Source organism: Xenopus laevis, chromosome 2S (assembly GCF_017654675.1).
Source record: "Xenopus laevis strain J_2021 chromosome 2S, Xenopus_laevis_v10.1, whole genome shotgun sequence".
NCBI lineage: Eukaryota > Metazoa > Chordata > Amphibia > Anura > Pipidae > Xenopus > Xenopus laevis.
This window is the reverse complement of record NC_054374.1, coordinates 75,217,355-75,225,875: the sequence shown is the minus strand read 5'-3', so window position 1 is coordinate 75,225,875 and position 8,521 is coordinate 75,217,355. Positions and strand designations below refer to the sequence as shown.

The window sequence follows — 8,521 nt, the reverse complement described above, 5'->3', positions numbered from 1 at the left end:
GATAAGATTTTAAATGTATGTATCTCATAAAATCCACTCAAATGCTAATTTTCTGTAATATCCTACATTTTTCCCAGAAGCACATGCTATCCTCTTGATGGAAGTACAGAAGCAGGAAGCAGAGCTTTGCATGGCAGGAAGTGGATGTGTTTGCCAAATAAAGTCTCCACAAGAGAAGAGAGTATCCTTGTTTAAGGATGAAAATTATAACTTTGGTTATAAAAAAGTATAAATATTTATTTCTGCCCTTTGACAATGCTTTCTGGTAAGAATGAGACCTATAACAAACAAGGGAAAGTTGTGCTCACCACACCATTAGGTGGGGGTGCAATGAGGGTGTGACCACAAAATACATATAGTCAACTACAAGAGGTCCTCTGCACTCAACCCATTATCAATATATTTAAGACAGAGACATTTTGTGCATACTGCTACTAAAAAATGCCTTACCCTTTAAACAACACAGGGATTGTTTGTCCATATATTGCAATATATTTAAGCTGGCCAACTACGTCAAAGTCATCCCATATCTGGCCAGTCCTACGCTTAATTTTCATCTGATTCATTAAGAATTCAATTGCTTAATTATACATTTTACAAAGGGACTAAGTTTTACCTGCAACTTACTAGCTGCTTTCAAAGTAAAACTCCCAAACTTGGCTGCCCTTTTATTAGACACCAGTGGGATCACCTGACTATAGCTGGGAAGGGTGGGAGGCTACAACAAGGAGCTGGTCACTGCTCATGTATAACTATGACCTCTTGTAGTTGACTATATGTATTTTGTGGTCACACCCTCATTGCACCCCCACCTAATGGTTTTAAAAAATAGTGGTGAGCACAACTTTCCCTTGTTTGTTATAGTTATACATGAGCAGTGACCAGCTCCTTGTTGTAGCTCCCACCCTTCCCAGCTATAGTCAGGTGATCCCACTGGTGTCTAATAAAAGGGCAGCCAAGTTTGGGAGTTTTACTTTGAAAGCAGCAAGTAAGTTGCAGGTAAAACTTAGTCCCTTTGTAAAATGTATAATTAAGCAATTGAATTCTTAATGAATCAGATGAAAATTAAGCGTAGGACTGGCCAGATATGGGATGACTTTGACGTAGTTGGCCAGCTTAAATATATTGCAATATATGGACAAACAATCCCTGTGTTGTTTAAAGGGTAAGGCATTTTTTAGTAGCAGTATGCACAAAATGTCTCTGTCTTAAATATATTGATAATGGGTTGAGTGCAGAGGACTCTTGTAGTTGAAGAATGAGACCTACCCATGTTGTTTTAAAAAGAAAAAAATCCTATTCGTGAGTTTGCATCCATTTTATTATGTATCTCATTTTCTGTGAATATAAACAGGCATGACTGTTTCCCTATTATTTTTCTGTAGAACATTAAAAACAAAGAAACCACCTTTTTGGTGTGTATGTTTATTGTTGAAGCAAATGTTCTCCCCAGGGGCACAATTCAGGCTGTAGGAAGAACATGAATTTCACATGAGGAGCATTAGGCAGCATCCCTGAAGGGTGGAGCTGCTGGGGACACAAAGCAAGTTCGAAGTGATCAGTAACTTTGCTCCATGCAACCTCTGATCTTCCAGCAGCAGTGGCAGAGTTACTTGGCAAGCACTGCAGGCACAGCTCCCACACGTGAGTAATAAGCAGAATCTCTTTGCCTTTTCATTTGTCCAAATAGAATACTCAACAGCAAAGTCAGGAAAGGATGGATTTAATATTTAGCTCCACAGATAGGCATCAAAGAGGAAGCAGCACAGATACTCATTACTTGATTTAACTTCTGAGACAGATGTATAAAACTACTGCTAAGGGGCAGATCTATCAAGGGTCGAAGTGAAAATTCGCATTTCAAGCTATTTTTTGTGTCCTTCAACCAGGGAATGGTCTAAATTCGATTTGAATTTGAAAATAATTGAAATGTACTTTCTCTTTAAAAATTCAACTTCGACCATACCCCATCTAAAACCTGCCGAGTTGATGTTTTAGCCTACGGGGGACCTCCTAGAACCGAATTGGAGTCAGTTGGTGGACTTTGAAAAATCAAAGTCTTATTTGAATCGAATTTGATCAAATACGATGTTACTTCGTTTCGTACGATTCGAACGAAAATGGCCTATTTGCCCAGAAAAAAATAACTTTATTTTTTTTAATACATTTCGGTTGGTCTTTTTTTTATTTGAATTTCACCGTTTTATTTTTTTTTTTCGAAATTCGACCCTTCATAAATCTGCCCCTTAAGTGTTGCAACAGTAGTTTTGTAATAAAGGGAAATGTTACAAAATATCAAATGGATTTATTAAAGCACATTCATTTAAAGAGGACTGCATGAAACCGCTCTCAGGTCTTGCTTGGAGCATATCACTTATGCTAGGATATGTGGCAATAATGGAAATAATGATTTAGTTCACGTTACTTCTACAGAAATGCAGGGTTAGAATGCTACAGTGATTAATATCTGGTCCAACACATAAGCTATACACTGGGGTGTTGATTTCAAATCGCCTCTGTAAGATATTGTACCCCTTAACAGGTACAAGTATGGAGTTTAGCATCATTTAGTTGCTGTTTTGTCAGCTAATATACAGTGAGACCTCAATTTTACACCCTCATGTTACATTGTTCTTTGTGGTCCCACCTGATTTTACATTTTTAGAGCATGTTTTTCTGATCCCCTGGAAATTTAAAATTGGGGTTTTACTGTATTGCCAACACTAACTTGTACTCACAAAAGTCGTTTTAATGGGTAGTGGAGAGATCCTTCCTTTGTTTTTGTTTCTGTTAAGAATATTTATATAGTAGTACCCTGGGTATTTCTAATGGCAAGAAACATTTCATGATGAAGCAACAGGAGTGTTACTGCTTTCTAAACACTTGTGAATTTCATTTATTTTAATTTTCAGACACTTTTAGCAGTACAGGTATGGGATCCGGAAAACCTATTACCCAGAAAACTCCAAATTACGGAATGGCTGTCTCTCATAGACTCCATTATAATGAAATAATCCAGATTTTAAAAATGATTTCCTTTTTCTCTGTAATGATAAAACAGTACCTTGTACTTGATCCAAACTTGGATATAATTAATCCTTATTGATAGCAGAACCAGCCTATTGGGTTTATTTAATAGCAAGGTTAACTAACAGTATATACAACATCTTCAGTAAGGTGCCACTCTCCATATTTTTCCATTCACCTATAAAGTGCCATTTATTTACAAAAACAATATTTAATATGCAAAAATATGGCCAATACAGAGGACACAAAATTATTTCACAGGGTACAAATGTAATTATGACAGTATACACTGGTAAAATATATACAAATGTTATATTGTAATCAAGAATAAGAACAAGGTCAAGTTTGTGCGCAAAAGGATATTATAATATCACAAACCACTGTCTGTAAATGTAAACATGCATTCTATATCTCAAACTGTATTTTGTCTCACTATGTATAAAATAGATGTAACAGTGTAATCAGTGATGTGTAAACGTTACTCATAGAAATATATATTTTTTTAAAAATTTGTCTTGTAAATTACTACCATATACCAAGATAAACAATTATATAATTTCAATATGCTAGATTTTAGTGACAAAATAAATGCTTATTACAGACAGGAAGGTTTCATATCTATGTATTTTGGCTCTCAAAATGTAAAAAAAATCCATGTGACAGAACCAGTGATGTGTAAATTTACAGAATAAATGATATTAAAAAAACAGATACAAGTAACGGTCTTCAGCATGCCAAGCTACACTGATATGAAACTTAATATCTAACTCTAATTTTCTAGATTTAAATGTCTAAATAGTTGCTTGTTACAGAAACCAACACAATTCTGTGAAAAAGTTCTGTCAGTCAAGCAATAAGAAGCACAGGCAGGGAGGGCTGTGGGAAAAGTGACCCCTCCTCCCCAAAAAAAATTTCTTCACTGGCCAAACTCTGACCTATGGGTCTCATGGGTTTCAGGCTGGCCTGCACATCACTAATTTACAGGTCTTTCATCCCACTGTTTTAATTGGAAATTGTAATAAATGACAAAATCCTGTATAATGCTGTATTGACAGAATTCTTCTATTGGCACAAAACTGATATAATGATGTTTCTAGGGATTTATAGATTACATTTTTTTCTAAAGAAAAGGATTCAACCAAAAATAAAGAATTACTTTCCATTATTTATTGTGGGGAGACTTCGGAAAACGAATTTCTTAATTTTGGCCAGTGCAGAGTGAGGGAAGGCGTTCGGGGAGATTGGTTGCCGCAAAGACGAGGCGATTAGTCGCCAGGCGACTAAATCTCCCCGAAATGCTCAGTGTGACCTTACCCTTACTGTTTTTCCAAAATCTAAGTTTAAAGTTGAATTTTCGTGTCTCTGGTGTTTGAGTCTGACAGCTCAGTAATTCAGGTGCAGATTCTAAACTCTTACAAATTTGCAACATTTAGTTGATACATTTCTCAGCAGCATCTCTGGAGTATTAGCAACTATTGTATCAAGTCTAACAGCTGCCTGTAATGAAACCCAGAGATTCTGCTCAGCAGGGACAAAGATAAGAAATGTATCAACTAAATGTATCCATTTGGAACAGTTTACAGGGTCGGCGACCCCCCTCCCTGCTTCAGAAGGTGAAAAAAGACACTTGACACTTCAATATTAGAAAAACGGTCACACATAGAAAATGGAAAGTCATTGGAAAAAGTCATTATTTCTAGTGACCTATCTGAAAACAACTAGTTGTTTGAAGGTGAACCACCCCTTTCAGGCTATATGGCTATTCCAAACCATTGAGTAAAAATGTGAGCCCCCCCCCCCAAAAAAAACTGATGCCACTGATTTCCAATCCGTTTCTAACCCTTACCATCGCTACAATAGAGAGAGAATCTCTCAAGTGAATAAAATGCAAGATCTATATTGCATCATATTTAAAGCACCCTGTCATTAAAAACATAATTAATAAGGCCTAGATTTTCGGGAAGTCTACAAGGGCATGCTCCTAGGCTTATTAAATTCTAGGGGCACCATGCTGTCTGTGCCACATCTGTACTCCATTCTTACAGCTGAACCTGACTGGCAGTACAGGACTGGAAAGGAGGGATGTGCAAGCGAGTTGTGGGGAGCAAGCAAGCAGGGGATTGTGAGCAGACACAGAGTTTGGGGGGCGTTCAAATCGGAGCCTGTAACCACACATGGGTGAGGGCCCCTCCATATACTAAAACATACCAAACCAATATTATGATCTTAAAGTGTATCTTTTATGATGTTAACTGACTATATGGTTGATGCTTTTAAATTCGGAACATAATGATCTAACAATCTAACATAAGCTCTACCCAATGTAGCCTAACAGTCATCCACAAAGTTTATTAGGGTCACTGCCGCAACTGTAAATTTCATATTGCCATTTAAAGAATATTACACAGACAGCATACTTGTAGAGAACTTATGTTAGGTCATTATGTATTCTACTTACAGATGATCATCACATTTGTACACCCTGTCCAGCTTTATACCAGACCTGCAGTACTGGGGACTGGGCAGGAGGACTGGGCAGGAGATTCGGACAGCTATTTGAATATTGCACCCAGTACTGCTGGTCGGGGCAGGTTGCCCTGCAATTTTGCTGCCATATGCCGGCCTTTGTGGACTTCCCACAAGTTTGAGCCTAAGTAATTTAATCTTAGGGTGATGCAATCTTGTGTTTTATCCACTTGCGCCTGTCAGATCTTAATGAGGTTATATTTGAGTTTAGGTTTAAAGAGTATGGCCATATAATCTCAAGTTATCATATGTATAATTATATGAATGCTTTGTAAAATTAATAATCAGCTAAACAATACCTAAAAACATCATAATTTTAGTTTTGCACCAACAGAATTACGTTTTTTTATGGGCCCAAATTATAATGCATATCAATTTATAATGCAATGCAATTTTCACAGTATTCCCAAAAATGGCAGTTTGTCATGCAAGTGACATGCGAGCCAGCCCAAAACCTTAGTTGACCTGTGGGTCGTGTAGGCTGACTTCTACACAAGATTGGTTGTAGGCTGGTTTGGGCCGAGTTCTTCCTTCCCCCCTCCCCGCCTGTAACCTTACTTTGCCCCCCATTCTGCCTCTGGCAGCTTCTATTTATAGGCATGCTGTTTTACCCCTCTCCCTGGGTGATGGGCTCTTTTAATGGGTTACCAAGCTTACAGAAATCTTACACCCAATGAGAAAATATCAAACATCCCTGCCTTTAATCAACACTGTAGTCCTGTAATACACTCAATCGCATAAAATGGTACCCATGCCTACCAACAACAGCCATTGGCACCTCTAGTCACAGAGTCTGCTCTCTTGTAGTTGAATAGACTGCTTGGGGAAAATGTTGTAAGCTTTCCTTCTGTGGTTGAACTCAGAAGTGTGGATGAAACTTGGAGTATGGTTGGAACTTGAAGGAAATTTGAAGTGCATCCCTGGCACATTTGTTATTAATATGTTGCACCACATCTAACAACATCATAGTTATTCTGCTAAAATAGCTGTAAGGAGTGCATTTAATTGCTAGCCATTTAAAATTTTAAAATAAGTACCTGTTGCTATGTAATCATATGGTTAATATGTTGTTACTAACATCAGACTGTAATAGACAACACTTATCTTATTGTGAGTGTAAAGATAGAAAATGTAACCATTTGTGCTGTGTGATATAACATGGCATTGTCAAGATAAAGTTAGCGGAAATTTTTTCATCATACATAATACACTTCTTTCATCTTATATTGTTACAATTACTTATTTGTTTATCTCAAAATTGTTACAAAAGTATCTTATCTGCAGCTGTTCTAGGCCTAAAGCCAGAGCCAGCCAACGTTAGAAACATTGTTTCTTTTTCTGGCTGTTCAGTGCAGAGAAAATCTGGACATTCCAGTACAAACGAGGGATTGTGGGTTGAGCTGTCAAAAGAGGGACTGTCCCTCTAAAAACGGGACAGTTGGGAGGTATGGTTTTAGCGACTAAGAATACCAGCCTGGGTATCAATTAACCAAATTTAATCCTTGGGAGATGCCTAAGAATTTGGGACTCCCAGACATTTAAAGTTTAGCTCCCTCTTCATAAGAAGTTACCCATGCTGTCAGGCTTATGTCACATGTATACTCTTTCTGCTATTTGCTTACTATATTGATACTGCTGCAGGATGCGTGGGGATTGCCTTCACGCATGAGGCCATATGCAAACAAAACAAGTGACAAAACGCCATCCACAATAGTATATTGTGTGCTTGGTAGTAATTGACAGAAAAACAAACATGGAAAGGGAAATACCCCCAGGACAGGCCACCAAAAAAAATCTTCCCATATAAATATACAGCATATGGTACAGAGTGTTCATATCTGTGAAGGAGGAGGAGACATGGAAACAGGCCATAACTAAAAAAATGTATTCATTGTTAAAATATGAGAGCAAAATATGGCTTAAACAACACACAAATAAGTCATATAATGAGTCTCTCTCATATTATTATTTTTCTTTGTGTCTATGGTGACAACTTAATCAATCCCTAGTCAAGCTAAATACATTGTATATGACAAATTAAATATTATATTGTGTACTGAGTGCTAAAAATGTTCAGTCCTAAAATCTGCCTGGGGATAAAGAGAAGTAAAGCTGAGCAACAGCCTGAGTCATAGAGGTTGGACTGATTTTTGAAATTTCACCTATTCAGATGGAGGCAGACTCTATTATGTTACCAGCTGCAACTTCTCTAATTTCAGCCATGTCTTCATAATTTTAAGGGATACTTACTTTTTACCTTTTTTTAGCCATGATTGTATTCGTTATAGGTTGAATTGTGTATGTGATCTGTATGTTCTAAGGATAATGCTATGGAATATGTTGGGGCTTTATAAATACGTGTTATGAATAATAACAATAAAATGTTTTATTTTACTCTACTTATTTTAATTATCTATCAGTAAATTACAGTTCTTTTGTTTATTATAAGTGGTGAGATAGTTTTCTGATTCTGTCCCATGGGATTAATTATTTAATTCTTGTTTTGTTTCTACTAGTGCTATGCAACCTGAACAAAAGTTAAGGGAGCTAGAGCTTGTAGCTGGAACTACTTGCTTGGGGCACATTATCAGAACTGATTTCTGCGGAAATGGTCATGCTCATTACAAATACTGTGCAAATTTGCATCTGGCAGAAACACATAACAACCACTCAATGAGACTGAGGGGAAGGGGAGGGGGGAGTGAGTTTTGATATGTGGAATTATAGATGGACTAAAGTGACATAAACTAGGGCTGGTTGGGAGAAACTTGGCTGGGGGGGTAATACATAAAGCCCACATGTATACTCACAACTATGTACAAAGGATGCATGTGTACTATGCCGATTCAAAATAGGCCATGGCATTTCAAGTACACGGATACCCAAAATGGCCCCCACCAGCCCAATAAATAGTGACTATCTATGGCATCTTACAGAAACCCCTCTGGCATTTGCCAGACTCTACGGA

The 8,521-nt window shown here is 37.4% G+C and overlaps 1 protein-coding gene across 1 annotated transcript in view; it reads left to right on the top strand.

Annotated features, from left to right (window-relative positions):
• Positions 1 to 1,411: 1,411 nt before the first annotated feature.
• The window catches only part of LOC108709570, a 29,245-nt gene continuing 22,135 nt past the window's right edge, over positions 1,412 to 8,521 (top strand). The window contains exon 1 of the mRNA XM_018249545.2: positions 1,412 to 1,644. The gene's annotated coding sequence lies outside the window, so the exon portion shown is untranslated. The remainder of the gene's footprint in view (positions 1,645 to 8,521) is intronic.